This window comes from Panthera tigris, chromosome D3 (assembly GCF_018350195.1).
Source record: "Panthera tigris isolate Pti1 chromosome D3, P.tigris_Pti1_mat1.1, whole genome shotgun sequence".
NCBI lineage: Eukaryota > Metazoa > Chordata > Mammalia > Carnivora > Felidae > Panthera > Panthera tigris.
Genome location: NC_056671.1, coordinates 67,307,511 through 67,328,257, shown reverse-complemented (window position 1 = coordinate 67,328,257; position 20,747 = coordinate 67,307,511).

The following is a 20,747-nucleotide window of genomic DNA, read 5'->3' as shown; positions in this document are numbered from 1 at the left end:
ATTTATAAAAATTTTTTCTGCTTTGATCTTGTCTCCGTAGGAGTAAAGGGAGAAAAAAAGAGGTAAGTGAGGGGTGTGGCTTCAAAAGCATCCCATAGTTGTCAGTTGTGCACGGGAGAGAGCGCACATCCTTGCGTGCCTCCTTGTAAATGCATAGCCTCCGTGTACATCACGATACCACCAGCTCCCCTCACCAGCCTGTCTTGTTTCTCTGGTCCTCAGAACCCAGCTTCTGCACAGAGCAATCCCACTGCCCGCTCACCCTCCACCTCACCGGAACTGCCCTACCCAAGGGTAAGAGGACCCCTTTGTGGACGAATCCAATGGGCCCCTTTGCAGTACTTGCTTGGCCTCCTGGCAGCATCCGGTCTTGCTGACTTTGCCCCTTTCCTGCAACCCTCTCCTCTCTTGGCTTCCATGACTTCATTTTCCCTTGGTTTCCTAATGCTCAGGCCTCTTCCCCTTTTTTGGCCCCTCTTCCTTGGCACGCTCCTTAGGCGTTGGTCCTCACAGTGGTTCTGAGCCAGCCCTTCACTCTGTCCCCCAACATTCCCTGCCTGGGGGGGGGGGGGTGGGAATCCCATGCCCTTCTTTGGCTTTAGCGGCCTTCTGTAATCTATATCCTGGTGGCTCCAGATCTGTATCTTCAGCTCATGTCGCTCTCCTGAGCTCCAGACCCTTTTATAGAACCAAATTCTGGATCTTAGCATAAGCAGTCTCTTTGAGCCTCTCAAACTCCTACTGTCCTTCCTGCTGTGGATTCCCCACCATTGGCCACACGGCCACAACGGTGTGCCCTGGTGATAGGTCGTCTTTAGTTACAAATCTAATAACAAAGTCGCTCCTTGCCAAAAATCTTTCGTGATGGGTCTCCGGTTTTGTTTCTGTTTTTTGCTACCCAGCATCCGGGCGTCGTTCTACTGGCAACACATCTCTGATTTTCCTTTAGGGAGCTCCACCCCCAAGCCCTCCCCACCAGCAGCTCTCTCAGCCCGCATCTTAGGGGTGGGTGGACGCAGCAAACCGTCTCATCCTCAGATCGGCCCGTTTCACCCTCCCGGCCGCGGTGGTTGTCGGGGATGGAAGGCTCGAGCCAGGCCAGGCTCAGGGAGTTAGCGTAAATCACCTGAAGAATCCTTTGAGAAAGGATTTGCTGGAGGACGTGAGTTGAGCGTAGCTGTGGCCTCACATGTGGAGCCTAAGGCGGAAACCAGCTCCCGGAAAAGACCAAAGCCGAGCTGAGAGATGACAGAGCCAGGTCCCCGTGGCTTGTCTGAGCCAGATTCCTGGATCACCTCTAGATAATCAGATCACCTCTAGATAAAGCTGCCCAACCCCCACAGTTTCAACTGCAGGTGCCACTAGCTCTCTCTGCTGAAGCCAGTGCGATTGGGGTTCCTCCCATTTGATAGTGACACGCATTCAGTGATCCTCTCTTGCCTTTGGGAGAAAGTCTAGATTCTGGAGCAAGGCTTACAAAGCCCTCTGCCATCCGGCTTCATTTTCCTTCCAGCTTCATCGCTCGTTGCCTTGCACTTGATGACAGGACTCCTTCCAGCTCCCTGAACACCCTTCAACACTTTCTCGTAATGGCTTTTAATTGTCCACCTCCCCCGGGAGATTGCGAAGCCACAGGGCTGTGTTTATTTTATTCATTGTTGTAGCTCTAGCTCCTAACAGGATGATTGGAATGCAGTGGGTGCTAATAAATATCTGTCACGACTGCCAGTGAGGGTGGGTTCATGGGGTATGGGTGCAAGATACACTGGTAGCTTCTTTCGTTCTTGAACTAAATCTCATTTTATTCATTTGTTGGCTCAATATTTATCCAACATCTCGTATATGTCAGAAGTCAACAAAAATCAGAAATAGTCTCAGATTTCAAGCGGTTTTTAGTCTGGTGGGAAAAAAAAAGATACAGAAACAATTATAGGATACAATATAATTTGTGCTATAATTGCGTTGTATACACTCTACAGTGGGAACATGAGAGAAAGCTCTCCTAAAACTTCCTGGGGATGTCAAGGCTGTTAGGAAGACGTCACAGGGGAGATAATGCTGAGATTGTCATGCCAATAACGATCCAGGGAAGCACCGGGGTCAATCTGGAGGCAGAAGGAGAACTGTGGACAAGAGCCTTTATTGTGCTTTCTGCAGGAAAGAATGAGCAAGGGGGAGCAGGCAGTTTTAGGACTGGCGATTCTCAATAATTTTAGCAGGTCCTATGGCTTACAGGCTGTTCCTAGTTGCTTGGTATACTTAGTGGCCCAGAGGGATTATGGGTGTAGACTCTGGATTGCCTGGTTTATATGTGAAAAGCATGCTCAGAGGTGCATTGTTTATTATCTCTGGGCATTGGCCAGCCCCTAGAGGGGCAGCCTCTCCAGACTCAGCAAATCCCCGGAGGTCAACATATCAGCAATGCAGAAACGCAAAGACATGGTTAACACAGGTCTGCTGAACCCCGATGGATGGGTTGGCATTGGAAGGGAAGAGAAGCTCTTCTTCTGTAGAGGTGGGTCTTAGGCAAGGCTGGAAATGGTGCAGGTATGTGTGCACGAACGCTCAGGGGTCAGTTACGCCGGTGAACTTGAGGAATTTCATGCTTTTTTCTCTTTTAATTTTGCTTGGAACCATGTGACCATGAATTCCAAGGAAAAAATTGGGTCCTGTGGTCTGATGGTACAAACGAACTAAGGAGGTTTTCTGGGGAATGTTGGCTCTCCAGGAAGCCTAGATGTGGGTGACCCGGGGACTAGGGATCAGGAATACCTAGACTTCTGTTCTCACTCTTTGAAATTCCTCAGGTGACCTTGACCACGTCACGCCCCCTCTCTGGAGTTCTCATGCAAGGGGTCTCATGGTCCCAGAAGGAGGTGGTCCTGAGCGAGGTAGGCTGGAGCTGCATGAGAACTTGGATGTGGATGAAGGCACTGTTTCAGACCCTCGTCATCGAGGGCAGGTGCCTACAGGAGTCTACATGCCCAGAGACCCCATGTAGAAAAAGCCTTCCTTAACTCAAGGGACAGATTGGAAGGAGGTTGTTCATTTTATAGAAGAGCTTTTTAAATGGCTGTTTAGAGATCATCAGCAACTTGACTAAGGTCTCAGAGGCAGAAAACCTTAAAACTGAAGTTAGGAGCCACTGACCATGGGAAATCAACTAAGACAAAAATAGACATCTCTGGAATTTTGCAGGTTGAGGGGTCAAAGAAGCCTCCATTTATTGGCTCTGATGTGTGCACGACGCTGCAAGAACACATATCCAGTAACAGCTTTTTAATAACTTAAGAAGCAAGTGCCTTTGGAACACCTGCTGTGTGCCAGACATTGTGTGTGGAGATTTACATTTGAATAAGATGTACCCTCAGAACTCCAGAGCAGAGATGCTCTGACTCGAATGGATTCAAGATTTACCTCTTTCTGTAAAGGGCCAGACAGTACATGTTTCAGGCTTTGAGGGCCATCCGGTCTCTGAAGCCGCCATTCAGTTCTGCTGTGAGAGCGTGAATGCCGCCACGGAGGACTCTGGACGTGAATGAGTGGGGCTCTACTCCGGTGAAACTTTATTTACAGAAGTGGGCGGCTGAAGAAATTTGGCCCCCAGACCCGTTTGCCACCGGGTCTGGAATCTGAGTCCCTAGTTTTTAGCTCTGGGTTTTTTTAATTATTATTTTATTTATTTATTTTTTTATATTTATTTTTTATATTTATATGTATATATATATATATTTTATATTTATATTTATTTATTTTTACGAGAGAGAGAGATGGAGCGCAAGTGGGCGAGGGGCAGAGAGAGAGGGAGACAGGAGCTGAAGCAGGCTCCAGGCTCCGAGCTGTCAGCACAGAGCCCAGTGTGGGGCTTGAACCCACAAACTAAGAGATCATGACCTGAGCCGAAGTCGGACGCTCAACCGACTGGGCTGCCCAGGCGCCCGAGCTCTGGGTTCTTTGCTGGTGTCTCCATTCCCAAGTCTCTGAAGGAAGGACTTGCTCTTCTCTGGAGCAGGGATTTAAAGTTACAGCCTATGAGGGTGCAGGTGAGGCCTGTGAATGTGCAGATCGCTGGCGTGATTCAATCTTTCCTGGCCGATGCTTTGCACACCTAAGTCACAAACAAAACACCGTGGATTCGAACTTCACTGTGACTGGCCAGACGCTGCTGAACAACACACGGCTAGTAACAATGACAGCTTCTGCCTGCTGACTTCTTGCTGTGCTCCCAGACGCTGCGCTAATAATTCCCTGCTCTATCTCAGTGCACCCTCTCAGCAACCTTACTGATAAGGCACGGTTATTATTGCCGGTTCAGAAAATAACAGAGATCAAGTAACCTGCCAAAGGCCACTCAGTAACTTGTAGAGCTAGGACTCCAGTCCAGTAGGGTTGACATCAGAATCCTGCTCCTAATATAGCATAACCAGTGTGGGATGGGACTCGATGGCTTATAACAAACTTCGGGCCACACGTGATCTATAGGAGGGCCAAATGTGCTCACTTTCCAGTTGCTTTGAAACTCACGACAATGGAGGTGAAGGAGAACTGGCGTCTGGAGGTTTCATGCCTATGCTTCCCCCTGGAAAGCCGTGGCTTGCTGGGATGGCCAGGGCTCGTTGAAGTCATCAGACTCAGAGAGGCAGAGAGGGAAATAAGAATCCGAAGCTGCCTCTGACCATTTAGCAAGGGCTTTTCCAAGAATGTCTGGAGCCTGTGACTTTATACCTCTGCCTTCAACCTGGAGAAGCTATAGCCTTGATCTGAGAGAAGAAATGCATTCAGCCCCTGGGTTTTATTCTGCTGGCCACGCTATCCGGGGGGCGGGTGAGAGGGGGGCGGGGGAAGCTCAGATCTGCCTTTCTGTCACTGCCTTGATCAGCCTGATCAAGTTCAGGAGTGTTCCCTGTCTATTCCCACTGGTTTTCAAAACTGTCTCCAGTTTCTTGTAAGTCCGAAGCAAACTTTGTTTTGGAAATGGCCATCGTTTTTCCGGGAACTTCTCAAAGGTTTTCTATTTTCTTCGTCTGTGAAGTTTTTGGGAAATATCCCATCTTCCCTTTCCAGACTTACTTTGCTTAGCCGAAGACACCAGAGGTACAGCAAAAGTCTCTGTGCTCATCAATCTGCTTCCAAAGTGCACCAACACTTTGGTTGAATGTCTGTATGAACCATCTGGCGTAACACGAAGCCTGATGGAAGCAGGCATTAGAAACAAGCCTCTGGGGGCACCTGGGTGGCTCAGTAGGTCAAGCGTCCAACCCTGGATTTCGGCTCAGGTCATGATCTCACGTCTCGCGAGATGGGTCCCTGCATTGGGCTCTGCGCTGGCAGCACAGAGCTTTCTTGGGATCCTCTCTTTCCCTCTCTCTCTGCCCCTCCCCTGCTTGTGCACGCGCTCTCTCTCTGTCTCAAAATAAAGCAACATAAAAAAAAAAGAAAGAAACAAGCTTCTGGAAAGCAGGCCTTGAGCTTCGTGGGGGCCAAGATTGGGCGTCTCACGGATGTTTCTTCTGTTCTGTTTTCTGACGGCCTGCCACCGTGTTCCTCAGATGACAGGTCTCGGGCGGCACGAAGGTGTATCTTGTTTGCTCCCCAGGCTATATCCATCTCGTTTTTGTAGAAAAGTGATTTCTCCTGCCTGCCTTCCTCCCCACATTTCAGTGTCCACCTTGGAGTCGATCTCGGGCTCCAGGAAGAGACGCCAGGTTTCCTGGTGACTCCTTGTCTCCTCTGGCACTGCTGTCCCTGTTTGACATGGGGGTGGGGTGATCCCCCCAGAGCTAGAAATGATGGAATAATTATGTCCCAGGCCACTGGCCAAATCTTGCGAATGGACATGCCTTTTTCCCTCAGTGAGTGTATAGCCAACTGCGTGGATTCTGGTCCAGAAGTGGTTAAGAAGGCAGGCCCTGAGATCCGACGTCCTTGAGTTCACATCAAGGCCATTTGCTAGTTGTGCGACCTGGGGTAAGTCCCTCAGACCTGTCATATATTGAGGTGGAGAGGTTGGGGACACAGCTGGATGCATGAGACTGGCCGGAGCCCAGGGGAGAGCTTAGGGTGGGAGAAACAAATGAGGGGTCTGTAAATGGGTGGCGGGTGAACCAGGGGGCTGTGTAGTTTGGTGTCAGGAAAACATATGAGCGGAGAAAAGAATGAGGCCCGGCCGGGCCCTGGGTCCCTCCAGCACTTAGCAGTGTGGTCGAGGGGAGAAGGGAGTGCGAAAGCTGGTGAGCAGGAGTGGCCAGCCAGGCGGTGGAGATCCTGGACAGAGGGAAGGCGAGGAAGCCCCCGGGCCATGCTTCTGGAAGGGAGGGTAAACCCAAGAGACAGAAAAACGGCCCCTGTACGTTGCAACCCTGAAGCTTTGGGTGACGCCGACAAGAGTGGCTTTGGTGACGTGCAGCCCTCGCTTAGTGGAGTGGATGGGCTGTGGACACAGCGTGAGGCGAGGAGGTGGCGTTAGTGGGGACAAGCGAACTTGTTCCCAAGATTGGCGGAAAAGGGCACTGACAGCTGGGGCCGTAGCTGGAGGCTAAACGAGAAACGTGAGCGTCCGGCGTGTCCGACACGAAGTGCTAAGACAGAGTGGCTACTTTTACCACCCAGGTTTCAGGCTAGTCCTTCACGACGCACCTGCACGGCGGGGTGAGGGGGGGTGACTTTCAGGGAACTCCGAAGACCGAAAGGTTCTAGACATGAAGGAGTGAATCTCTAGAGGTCAAGCTGTAGGTGAACTGGAAGGTCTTTCTTTGAAGGGCTGGACCTGTTCAACTTCCTGTGGGTGGGACTGCCTCTGGGAGGTCTGGACGGCTTCTGGAAGCTTCTTTTCTGGCTGTCCACGTCACGTGCCAGGTGTGCACTTCTACCAACACTCCCGCTCACAACTCTCACCCACAAATCGGATTTGCTGCTGCAATCTGCCTGGTGCAGAAAACCCATGTGTGGGTTCATGTGTGTGCGTGTGTGCATGTGTGATCTTTTTTAAAGAACAGAGTAAATCTTACACAAATCCGATAATCGTCTCAAACACTCTGGGTCTTGCCATTTACCTTCCCCGACCTAGTCTCCCTTCCATGCCAAGGACAAACATAATGGCTCGTGAGGGCTTAACGGCTTAGGGATGGAAAACTTAAAACTGGTCAGATTCTGCCCAAATCCTATCAGATTTTCTTGCTTCTCATAAACCTTTAATCAGCATCAACTGTGTGCATGCGTGTGTGTGTGCGTGTGTGTGTGTGTCTATACTCGGCTTCTGTCCTCTCGACCAACTTTAAAAACCTAACAGCAGTGTGAAAGATGCACACGCACAATTGGAGTTGTGTCAGAAACGGGCTCCACTCTTGGCAACCCCTGATGTATCTGGTTATCCCTTATTTCTAATTTTTTTTAAGCTTATTTATTTATTTATTTATTTTTATTTACATTTATTTATTTTTGAGACAGAGAGAGACAGAGCATGAACAGAGGAGGAGCACAGAGAGAGGGAGACACAGAATCTGAAACAGGCTCCAGGCTCTGAGCCATCAGCCCAGAGCCCGACGCAGGGCTCGAACTCATGGACCGTGAGATCGTGACCTGAGCCGAAGTCAGACGCTTAACCGACTGAGCCACCCAAGCGCCCCTAAGCTTATTTATTTTTGAGAGAGAGACAACACAAATGGGGGAGGGGCAGAAAGAGAGGCGGGCAGAGAATCCCAAGCAGGCTCTGCACTGTCAGTACGGAGTCCGATGCTGGGCTCGAACTCATGAAACCGTGAGATCAGGACCTGTGCCGGGATTAAGAGTCAGACACTTAACTGACTAAGCCATCCAGGCGCCCCAGCCCCTTATTTCTAATAGTATATCATTTGGGGGGAAATAAATCAAATCACAATGTGCAAAATAATGAGGTGCTTATCACTAAAACTAAAACGAACCCAGTGAATTCCCTCATCAGGTTCATCAGGAACTAATACTTATTCAAGCTAATCTCTACCTCCAGCCTGGAAGTGACCTGGGGCTCTGGGCTGCGTGTTAGCCAGAGTTGTCCAGAGAAATAGAAGCTAAACACACACACACACACACACACACCCTCGCGCGTGCACGCGCACACACACACGAGTGGGGATTTTATTTTAAGGAATTGTCTCATGCAATTGTGAGGGCTGACAAGTCTGGAATGTGCAAGGGAGGCCAGCAGGAGTTTGTCAGTATTGCAGTTTTGAGTCTGAAGACAGTCTAGAGGCAGAATTTCTTCCTTTTCAGGGAAGTCTTTTCTCTTAAGCCCTTCAACTGGTTGGATAAGGCCCACCCACATTATGACTGATAATCTGCTTTACTCAAAGTCTACTGATTTAAAACGTAGTCACATTTCAAAAGCACTTTCACAGTAACATCTAGACTTGTGTGTTGACCAAACAGCTGGGCGTCATAGCCTAGCCAAGTTGACACATCAAATTAACCATTACAGGCTCCATACTTCTCAGCCAGGAGAGATATCATGCTAGTCCATTTTTTTTTTTTTTTGTCATTACTAAAGCCAAGAAGTGGATACAGACACTTTAGAAACATTTCAACATCAAAGGCTAAAATTAAAATAAGTTTTAGGTTAATAATATGAATAAATTACAATTAACGATACTCCTCCCCCCTGACTGTGTCCTCCACCATTCTAGAAACAGCCCAGCCATCTGAGATACACAGACTTGCTAAAGTTTGCCATTGAAAATAACAAATACAGATCAAAGACCTAACCTGGACACTTGTTTTCTGCAAGGGGGAATCAGAAAGGAGAAGTAGATAATCAACCGGAATGAGAGTTTTTAGTGCCGTTGTGTCCAACCTTTGGACCAGGCGTTCCCGGGTGGACTAACGCTGTTGTTGGCTCATCCAACCACAACTTCTTTCTCTCTAGCCACCGACCAGCCAGGGGTGGCCAGGGACATGGGACATAATTATGGCTAAAGAGATTTTTTGGTTCTCTTGAGTTTCCAGAAAAGTCGTTGCTTTCTCTCTACAAAGAGACAGATTGGACACTTCTGGATCTAATGAAGATGGGGTCATAATACTCCACCCTACCTCTCCCACAAAGTATGATGAAAACCTGAGGCAGAATATACAAACCAACTATCTGAGGACTTCAAAAAGAAAATAATAATAGTGAGTTGGGGTAATCAAAACTCAAAGAATGATCCATACCATGGTGAATCCTCCTCCCATAAGATCTTGGCTCAGATTCTGAGACAGCCATAATCTGGAATGGCACAGACAAAAGAAAAAAAAAACCTACAGGAAAAACTCTCCCCCTAGCTAATGGACTGGGAAGGGGTCTCCTACAGGATAGAAAGTAGGGCGGTAGTGGTGTTTCCATTTATTTTTCTTTCTGTCATTAGTTTTTGGCCCTGCCCCAAGGCAAGCCTAAGTCACAAAGCCATACTCCTGCCATAGTAGCATCAGAAATAACAACAGAGATGGCCTCACAGACACCTAAAATTCAGAGAAAATCTGTCTCTTGGACCACAGGAACTGGGAAAAGGGACTTCCACAGTCTGGAGAATGTATGTGAGAAGTAATGCCCATTTCCCCTCTCTTTTCTCTTGTCATTTCACCCTAAGATGTAACTAATCATGATAAGTATGTGACAGCTGAAACCCTGGCTTCCTAGCCAGTGTGCTGGGGAAAAGAGCCCTTTCTTGGGGGCAATCATAGAGAGCGGGAAACTTCAGAAAGAGGTGTTTTAAATCTGTCTGTGAAGCCTTGGGATTGTCTCTGGGCTGTGCACATATGGAACTGACCCAATGCAACAAAGCAAAGCTTTCGAGAACTGAACTACAAGGTAGACCACCACTCCATTGGCCCCTAATTATGCATATGGTAGATGGACTGGATAGGCACAGCAAAGCCTTAGGAAGAAGATGAACATTGGAACCACAGCCCCAAGAAGGCAGATCAGGACTTGCATTCTGAACTTAACCAGACTCATTGCTTATGAAAACAAATTATCAACAAGAACAACAATCTCCAATCCATATCAACAGGACCCCAAATCTCATCAGATTCAAGATATCCAGGACACAATTACTTGATATACAGAGAAGAAGGAAAATCTTAGCAGCTCTCAAGAAATCATAATCAACAGGCACCAACCCTAACATGACACAGATGTGGAATTATCAGACAAAGACATAAAGCAACTATTATAATTATGCTCCATGAAGTCAGGCCAAACACTGTTGAAATGAACGAAAAGATAAAAAGGTGTCAGCAAAGAAATAGAGCCTCTAAAAAAAGAAACAAATGGTAATTTTAGAACTGAAAAGTACAGGAATGGAAATGGAAATTTAAATGGAAATTTAAAAAAATTCATCAGAGGAACTTAGTAGAAGAATGGAGATTATAGATAGTAAACATGAACAAGATAAACTTGAGAAAACTAGAGACCAATGTCCCATAAACAAAGACATAAACATCTCTAAAAAAATATTAGCTAGTTGAATTGAGCGATATAGTAAGAGAACACCACATCACAAATAAGTAGTGTTTATTCTGGGATTGCAAGACTAGTTTATCATTAGAAAATCAAATCAATCCATAATACTAACTGGCTAAAGAAGAAAACCCACATGATCCTATCAACAGATGCAAAGAAAGCATTTGACAAAATTCAACATTCCTTCATGGAAACAAAACACAACTCAGCAAACTAGTAATAGAAGGAAACTTCTTCAACTCCAAAAGGAGCATTTACAAAAAGCTTACAGGTAACATCATTTTCAATGATGAAAGATTGAATGGTATTCCATTAACATCAAGAAGAAGGCAGTGATGGGCACTCTCATCAATCTTCTTCAATATTGAACTAGAAGTTCTAGCCAATGCAACCAGGTGAAAAAAGAGAAAGAGAGAGAGAGAGAGAAGAGAAAATGCATATAAAAAGAAAAAGAAGAGAGAAAACTGTTACTATTTTCAGATGACATGCTGTCTACATAGAAAATCTCAAGGAATGTACAAAAGTTTCCAGAACTAAGTAGTGGCATTAGCAGGGACACAGAGTGCAAGGTCAATATGCCAACAAAACAAAACAAAACAAAACAAAAACCCAAGCGTATTTTTTTTTAAATTTTTTTTTTCAACGTTTTTTATTTATTTTTGGGACAGAGAGAGACAGAGCATGAACGGGGGAGGGGCAGAGAGAGAGGGAGACACAGAATCGGAAACAGGCTCCAGGCTCCGAGCCATCGGCCCAGAGCCTGACGCGGGGCTCGAACTCACGGACCGCGAGATCGTGACCTGGCTGAAGTCGGAGGCTTAACCGACTGCGCCACCCAGGCGCCCCTCAAGCGTATTTTTATATATAGCAGTCAACAGTTAGAAACCAAAAACAATTTTTTTAAGTACAATTCACAATAGCTGCAAAAGAGAGTGCAAACCTAACAACATATATGCAAGATATTATAAAAATAGGCTGAAAATGACAAAACTAAGATAAAAGAAAGAGCTAAATGGAGAGGTATCTAAGTTTATGGATTTGAAGGCTCTGTATCATTTGTGATATCAACTCTCCCCAAATTCATTTGTAGATCTAACACAATGCCAATAAAAAAATATGAACAAGGGGCGCCTGGGTGGCTCAGTCGGTTAAGCGGCCGACTTCGGCTCAGGTCACGATCTCGCGGTCCGTGAGTTCGAGCCCCGCATCGGGCTCTGGGCTGACAGCTCAGAGCCTGGAGCCTGCTTCCGATTCTGTGTCTCCCTCTCTCTCTGCCCCTCCCCTGTTCATGCTCTGTCTCTCTCTGTCTCAAAACTAAATAAAACGTTAAAAAAAAAATATGAACAAGGTTTGTTATTTTTTTTTGTAGAGATTCTTCAGCTGATTATAAAATTTACATGGAAAGACAAAGCAACCACAGTAGCCAAAACAACTTGAAAAGGAGCAGGGTGAAGGACTCACAGTATCTGAATTTAAGAATTACTTTAGAGTAATAGTAATCATGACATGGCATTGGTGTCACAATAGACACCACAAACCAATGGAACAGAGCAGGAAGCAAATGTGGCCAGTTGATTTTTGACAGAGGTACACAGATAATTCAATTGAAAATAGTCTTTTCAACAAATGATGGTAGAAAAATTGGACATCCATAAGCAAAAATTGAACCAGGGGCACCTGGGTGATCCAGTCGGTTAAGTGTCCGACTCTGGGTTTCAGCTCAGGTCACGATCTCAAGGTTCATGGGTTCGAGACCCACGGCAGGCTCTGTGCTGACAGTGCTTGGGATTCTCTCTCTCTCTCTCTAAATAAATAAATAAATAAATAAATAAACATTTAAAAAAAAATTGAGCCTTGACCAATACCTCAAGACTTATATAAAAGTTAACTCAAAATAGATCGTAGACTTAAATCTAAAATGTAAACCATAAAACTTTTAGAGGAAAACATGGGAGGAAATCTTTGTGACTTTGGGTTACCGAAATCACAAACCATAAAAGAATAAACTGGATTACAACACCACCAAAGTTTTGCTCTGTGAAAGACACTGTTAAGAGGCTGAAAATTCAAGTTACAGGTTGAAAGAAAGTATTTGCAAATAAGGTATCGAGCAGAATATATGAAGTACATGCAAAATCCAACAATTAAAAAGACAGCCCAAGTAAAAGGAAGAAACGTCTTGAACAGACCCTTTACCAAAGAAGGTATATTGATGGCAAGTAAGCACACGAAAACCTGCCAACCATCATTTGTCATTAAGGGAATACAAATTAGAACCACAATGAGACAACCCTACAAATCTACCAGAATGTCTAAAGGATAAAAACAAAAAAAACTGACAATGCCCAGTGGTGGTGAGGATACAGGACATTTGGAACTCTCATGCATTGCTGGGGGGAATGCAAAATGGCACAACCCCGCGGGAAAACAACTCGACAGTTCCTCGTTAAGTTAAACATACTCTAATCGTCTGACCCAGCAATCCCACTCCTAGGGATCTATCGTAGAGAAATGAGGACTTTTGTTCACACAACAATCTGTGTGTGAGTGCTTACGGCAGAGTTATTCATAATTGCCCCAAACTGGAAACAACCCTATGTCCTCAACAGGTGCATGAATAAAACCGTGGCACGTCCATACAATGGAACGTATGATGGCATAAACAGGAACGAACTGGATCTCAGAGGCATGAGAGGAAGTGAAAAGAGTCAGACTCAAAGTGTTTGATTCCGTTTGTACGATACTCCAGAAAAGGCACACGGTAGGAAAGGAGACAAATCAGAAGTTGCCAGCGTTTAGGGCTGGGAGGAAGGTCTGACTCCCAAGGGGCACCCCAAGGGAATTGAGGGGCGATCCGTGAATTGTTCCATCTCTTGATGGTGGTGGCCAATTCAAAGCACTTCTGAAAACTCACAGCACTGCACAACAACGATAAAAGTGCCTTGTACTCTTTGTAAATTAAAAAAATATATGCAAAAAGGGATGGATTTGGCTATTACTATTTTTTGCCCCTGTCCCTTTGCTCTTCCCACTTGTTGTGGCTGGAAGGTGGATGTAATGGTTGGAGGGGCAGCAGCCTTTTGGTGACTGAGAGGAGAAGTGAGGGTAGAAGCCAACAGGCCAAGGCTGGTGGAGGGAAGATGTGGACAGAACTGGGGTCCCTTGCTGCCTTGCTGGACCCTGGAGCATATTTCTCCTGACCAGCAGCTCACCAAAGGTGGAAGGCACCCGCACTGCCTGCAGGCAATTAAGGGCTGCATGGTCTGCAGAGAATTTAAAACGGTAACAAAGCCAACTGGAAGTCAGACTGCTTTTGTGCCAACAGTTCCAAAAAATGCCAGTGATGAAATCCTCCTCCTCCCCCACGGAAGTCCTTCATTAGTCCAAACGCTGAGCGGTTGTGCCGGTTACCATGGGGTCTGAATGTATGTCAGCCACAGCCGGTCACCGACAGGACCCACGTGGACTGACCTACAGGCATTTGCTTTGAGTAAGCCGGCGAGGGTTTCCCTAGATTCAGATCCATTTGGGTGTGGTTTGTAAAGGGTCACCCCTGCCATTCTGCTTCACTCTTTTACATTTTAAAGTATTTTTTAAGTTTATATATTTATTTTGAGGGAGAGAGAGGGTGCAAGCAGGGGAGAGGCAGAGAGAGAGAGGGAGAGAGAGAATCCCAAGCAGGCTTCTCGCTGTCAGTGCAGAGCCCGACGTGGGGCTCCAACTCACGCACTGTGAGATCACGACCTGAGCCAAAATCAAGAGTCAGACACTCAACCGGCTGAGCCCCCGGGCGCCCCCCGTCCTTTTAAAATTAAACACAACTTCGGAGGCTCTGTGTGGTCATATAGAATGACAGACTTGGAGTAACTCAAGTTCAGATTCTCTACTTTTACAGACTTTGTGCCATCATTGTTTGCTACGAGTCTAACACATACAGGGATGTTTATACACGTGTGGTCACAGATTGCACTCAGGCGAAGCAGGATGATTCAGACTGTTACGAAGTTTCTGAGCGTTCTCTGAATTCACCTCCGGGCCGAGCACAATGTTCATTTAAAAATACGTAATAAAACATGCTGCTTTGAAACATATGCTGAAAATGATTTTGTCGGAAAGAGAAGTCTTAAAAAGTGATTCATTTCGTTGTCACATATGCTAGGTAGGCAACGGCTCTTGACCTCTTGTGAGATAAATACACGGATATTTAAGCCACATTAAATAGGTATCCTGTTACTTGCAGGTGAACCCAAGCCCGCGTTTCTTCCACTCATGGGTGGTCCTACAAATCTTGGGGAGAACTGGTTACATGACTCCACACCATCAAAACTTTGATTTCCTTTGGAAATCATCTCACAGCAGTTCGAAGCTCTCCTTGGTTGCGACATGGGTGTCCACAACTTATCACCTGTTCAGCCTTTGCAGGGGGTAAACGTTAATCAGAGGGAGGGTCTCTTGGGGAAGTTGATCTCTCTGATGATTGAAGTGGAAAACAGAATTCCAACATGGAAGAATTCAGTTTGCTTTTCAGGCATACTGATTTTTTATCTTGCAATGCAGGGACAGAGTGCCCTATTGGAGGCTCCTAAAGCATGATGGCCACATGGGGCTGCATGGTCCCGTGTCACGCTGGCTGTTTGTCTCCCAGGAGAGATGGAGAGGGCCTGGCCACATCCCCTTCCTCCTCCCTGGGCCGCTGTCTCCGTGAAAGCCAGGCTGACCTCTTGTTCGTTTATTCCCTCTCTGGGTTTAGTTTCATCCATCGGGCTTCTTCTCTGTGTTGGGCACCATGGGAGTCCCAAGGGCACAAGAGGAGCCAAACGCACCCAGCCCTTGACCTTTCCGAGCCCACATTCTAATGGGAAGAGAGAAGAGACACAAATAGTCCCAAGAATCAGTGTATAATTATTAGCTGTGCTAAGGGGTTGTGAAGGGAAAGTCAAATTGAGCTAGGAGAGAAGACAGGAGTCACAGGCTTAGTCTAGGCAATGCTTACCGAGGACATTGTGGTCCTGATGGAGCCAGGCCACTCTTATTATCCTCTGCTCTAGAAGTTACCGCCGCACCCCCATTTTGCTTAGGGGAGTTTGAGTGGATTCTGCCCCTTGCAATCAACCCTAGAGAGAACCCTAGAGAGAAGATTAAGCAATAAAAACCATTCTGAATTCAAAGGAATCCACATCAAACGGGGTCATTCTAGGCGCCCGGAAAGAGGACAGAAGATGTTTTTGAGGGGGAGGGGGCCTTTCACTGCTTTTCAAACAATATTGCCAACCTAAAGGCCATTTCTCAGTAAGGGGATGCTGGTGAAAGTGAGCAGGGGGACACAGTGGCCCTCTGGTCAGTGGAAGGGCCCCCCGTAGTGGTGGAGAGGTTCTTGCAGTTTTCCGACCCAGGAGGGAACGATGACATTAATTCCAGGCCTTCAGAAGAACAGAAAGTAGTGCTCCCAGGAGCCCAGGCACAGCCCTCTGGCTTTGCTGGGAGTTTCCCTGTGTTAAAATGCATTGGCTGTGAGTCAACATTTCCCTCGCAGTGGGGGGCTCTGCGCCTGAGTTCCTCGGCCTCATTTCCTTCCCAGGACCCGGATGACTGGCAGGCAGCTGTGAATGACAAGCCCCCCAAATAGGGGAGGGGGGTTGGCAGGGAGGAAAACAGCCCTGACTTGGCAACAAAGGTCTTAGCGCTTGGGCCACGTGACTAGCATCCAGGCGCATCGCATCCAGAAGTGCACCTCCGGGCGGGCACAGGACGAAGGCTTCCACGTATTAGGGACCGTGGAGCCAGTGGGAAAGGCAGTACAGAGAAGGGCTCACACGAGGGTGGGGGCATGAGGAAGAGAGAGACTGGCAAGGGTATCCTGCCTGGCCTCAACGTGTAGATTGCCAGCGCCCTGTCTTTCAGGAGACAGGTGGATGGCCAGGCCGCCCCCTGGCAACCCCCACTGGACATGAGCAAACACTTGATTTTAATAAAGTCTAGATAATCTAAAAAGTTGCAAAGAGAGTACAGAGAGAATTCCCTCATACCCTTCCCCCAATGTTCCCTCATGTTGACATTTTAAGTAACAATGGCACATTTATCCAAAGGGAGGACATGAATGCTTGTAGCACCCTATTAGGCACGCTACAGGCTTTATTTGGATTTCCCTAGTCTTTCCACAAATGAACTTTCTTGGTTCTAGGATCGAACCAGGATTCCGTGACACACGTGGTCATCCTGTCCGCTTTGTGTTCCCGTAGGGATCTGTGACAGTTCCTGTCTTCCCCCCCTCCCCCCCGCCACTTTTTTTTCCTCCATGACCTTGATACTTAGGAATAGTTCTGGTCACGCATTTTGAAGGCTGTCCCTCAGTTTGGGTTTGTCTGATGTTCTGGCACGAATAGATCGGAGTCGTGAATTTGGGGGGAGAGTACCAGAGAAACGAAGTGCCCTTTCCATCGTATCATCACAGGTACGTGCTATGGATATGAGTTATCACTGGTGATGTCAACCTTGATCGCTTGGTGAAGGTGATGTCTGCCAGGTCTCTTCACTGTAAAATCAGCATTTCCCCCCCCTTTACTTTGTTAGAGGTGATTGTGAGTCTTTCTTATGCTTTGAGTTTGTTTGGGGTATGATTTCCAAATGTAGGTCCCAATTAAAAAAAAAATGCCTCCCGTCCTAAGGAACGTGATTCTCTGAGACTGCAATGTAATTACTGTACAAGGTGCTTTGGGAGGTCCGGGTGGGTCTAAGCAGGTGCCAGCAGGTTAGATGAAGACGGGCTTCCAGCTGAGGTTTCCGGAAAGCCCGAGTGGGCTGGGGCAGCAGGAGGTGGGGGAGAAGGAATGGGGGGCCACGGGAGCAGGCTGAGCCGGAAGTTGCAAGAATGGCAGGTTTAAATGGGACCTATGGCAAATTAGGGGGCATCTGTGAAGGTGGTGCGCTCGCATACTTTCCCGCACCTGACTGGTTCCATGAGGCACTCGTCCAGATTACGGAAGCCATCTGTGGCCATTCTGCTTGGCCTGTGTGGCTTGTAGACCCCTGACCGACCTCAGGGTCAGCACTACGGTACTAGATGGCCAGGAGCCCCATTCAAACAATTGTTAAACTACAAGGGGTCTGCTTCGGGCGATGTGCGTATCTGACCGAGTTTTGCCTGGTGTCTAAGAATGTCAGTACTTGTCATCGATCAGAAGGAAATCTCATACCCACTGCAAGCAAGGGGCCCGGGGAGAGCAGACTGTCCCGACGTCTGACGGGTATGGGTTCGTAGGAGAGTCTTCTGGGGGCTCATCCCCTGTATTGCCCCACTCTGTTCATCAGAGGCCAGCCATCGAGCTATTGTTCCAAGGGGAAGGCTCTGGGTCACTTTCGCTGCCTTCTTCAAGTCACAATGACTTTTAGCAGGCAACATCTGACAGTACGGGAGCCCCTTGCAGCCCTGGGTGAAATTATGATAACAAGAGAAAAAAGCTATTACTGCCACCATGCTTTCATTATGCAAATGATATTAAGATAGGCTGTGTGGATCGCCCCTGGCTATGCTATAATCTCCATGCAGTGATTATAATGTGTCAAACTTAGTCATTTTGATTATGACATGTTAATTACATGCCACCCTCATGTAGACATGAATATTATTCCCCGTCAGACAAAACACAAATTGGGGCCATTGTTAGTTGGTTAGTTGTGTGTATGTGTTTTAACTTTTTTTTTTTATTATTAAATGGATTAAAAGATTTAAAAGATATGTAATATTGCAAACTAATTAAATACCGGCCCGCGCCTCTGTGCTCCGCTGGGTGGGGAGGGGGGCCGTGGCTCACTTGGACTGCTTGGGTTGCATTTTTGTGCTCTGGGCGCCGTTGGCAAAACGGGGGGTTTCCTGGGAAACAAGAAGCCTGAGTTGTTGGGAAAGGGGGTGGGAGGGAGCGGGTAGAGGTTGGTAGGGAGGGGTGTCAGGGAGCATTTGAAAACTCCAGGCCCCATGCGGATTGGGAGAGAGCGGAGAATAGCAATTAGAAGCCTCATAGGGATGGCTGAGCCAGAAGGGCCCTTACAGACCTGCAAGGCCACTTCTTCTTTCACAGATGAGGAGATTCAGGACTGAGACAGGTCAAGGAACTCGTGCAAGGTCACCAGGCCAGGCTGAGAAAGAGATGGGACACAGCCCTGCCCTGTGCCTGGTGACTTGGGACCGCCATTTCCCTGTGGCAGCGGAAGGGCTGGTCTGGCCTTAACGGGAACCATCACATCTCCTCCAAATGACCACATACAGTCATGGGTCAGAATCAAGTTCAAGGTTCCCATCTGGGCACCCACGGTCCCCCATAGTTGGGCTTCATTCTACCTGTTTTTCAGGCTAGTCTTGTCTACCATAATTCCTTTACTTCTATGCAAATGGTTTCCACCTCGTTTTCCTCCAAACATACCTTGAATCTTCATTCCTTTGGGCTTACACAAAATCTGAAATAATAAGGGCTGGTATCTATTTAGTATATTTTTATTGGTATCTATTTAGTATGTTCCAGGCACCATTCCAAAAATAATGGTTATTTGTATGAATTCACAAGTATCAAGTATGTTTTATTACTGTTCCCATAAAACAGATAAGGAAACTGAGGTATAGACACGACTCAACCCAGGGCAACCTGCCTCTAGAGCCCACTCTTTAGACTTCTAGAATACGCTGCCTCTCTGAATTAATGTCATGTTTCCTTTCTTCTTTAAATTGTATTTGTCTTTCAAAGCCCATGTCATGTCACTTCTTCCCCAGGAAGCTTTCTTTGCTGTAGGAGATGGTATTATTATTCAAGAATAAGTTCTGTATGTCCCCGTTCCATTGACAGTGGGCTTGGCCATGTTGCTTGTTTTGGTCATAAGATGGAATGACACTCAATGTGGGACTCGCTCAATGAAATGTGAATAGAAATGACAAGGAACACACCCAAGCGGAAGCATTACCAGCCAGTTCTCTCTTTTCTGGCCACCGCGACAAATAGAAATGTCTTAAGGAGGGACTGTTGCCTCAGCCTGGGTTCTAAAATGAAGAGAACAAGGCAGCTGATCTACATAGAGCAAGTTAGAATAAATCAGATGCAAACCATTGCTATTGTGAGCCACAGATAGTTCCGGACATTTGTTACCCCAGTGTAACTTACCCTATTCTGACTGATACACCTGCTTATGCATCCCCAAAGAATCTGTCCCCACCCCCGGCCTCCTCACCCTGCACTTACTCTCTGTACCTCCTGGCATGTCCGGACTGAATGGTTAGCTAACTTGTCACGCTTCTCTTTCCTTAACAGGACCGTCAATGCCTTGAGGGCAAGCCATGTGTCTTACACCCGTCTGCTTCCCCTACACCCTTAACACACACCTAGAACAGTCTAGGCACATAATAGTTTCTTAGCACATGAATACCTATTGAGTTTTTGATCAGTAAAATGATTTTACTGAGATCCCATGGGGCCAGGCCAGGGGCTCTGGTGACATCATTTCCATCTCTCCTCACCCTTCTTAACATCCCGTCTGCTCTCAAAGCCACCATTTGTGTGCTGGGGACCTGGGAGAAGTCTTGCATCAGAGTGGGTCCTCTCAGGGCTGGCAGAAGGGATATTAAAGGTTGAAGAGTCAGCCTTGGTGAGAGGGAGACTGTGGGAAAAATAATAATAAAAATAAAATAATAAAGGTCAAAGAGTCCAACAAGCCCATCCTCAAGTTCTTTCACTGTGTCTCCATGATGCACCATTCAGGTCTACATCCAGCCTTAACATCTTGGGTCCCAATTGCTTCATCCTTACATGTCGGTGCGCTGGACCAGGTGGTCTCTCCAGGATCCTCCCAGCTCTATGACTATAAGTCTGGGCTCGCTGTCGATAGTGGTGGAGGAATTAGTGAAGGGAGAGGACCATGGATCTGATATCTCTCCCATCTCCTTTGAGGTCTCTGGGCTGAAGAGAGGAGATCCCGTGAGGATTGACTAAACAAGAGTGGCAATCAGAGTAGGGTAGGTGAGCATCAAGGTCAACAGCCAGAATCGGGTAGGTCAGTATTAAGGTCAAGAATCAGGGCAAGAGGCTCATCCGAGATCAGAACATCCAGCATCAGGAGGTCTTGCTCTGACGGTGGGCTCAGATGTCCATCCTGGGTCCACCCATTGGCCCCTTTCCCTTCCAGGCTAATGCCTTCCTACTCATCCAGGCTTTCTTGATGGAGGTGGGGTTGGGGGACAACAGAGACCTATCAGCCATCAGCATCGGAGTCTGAGGCTGCAACTTTCACCAGTGGG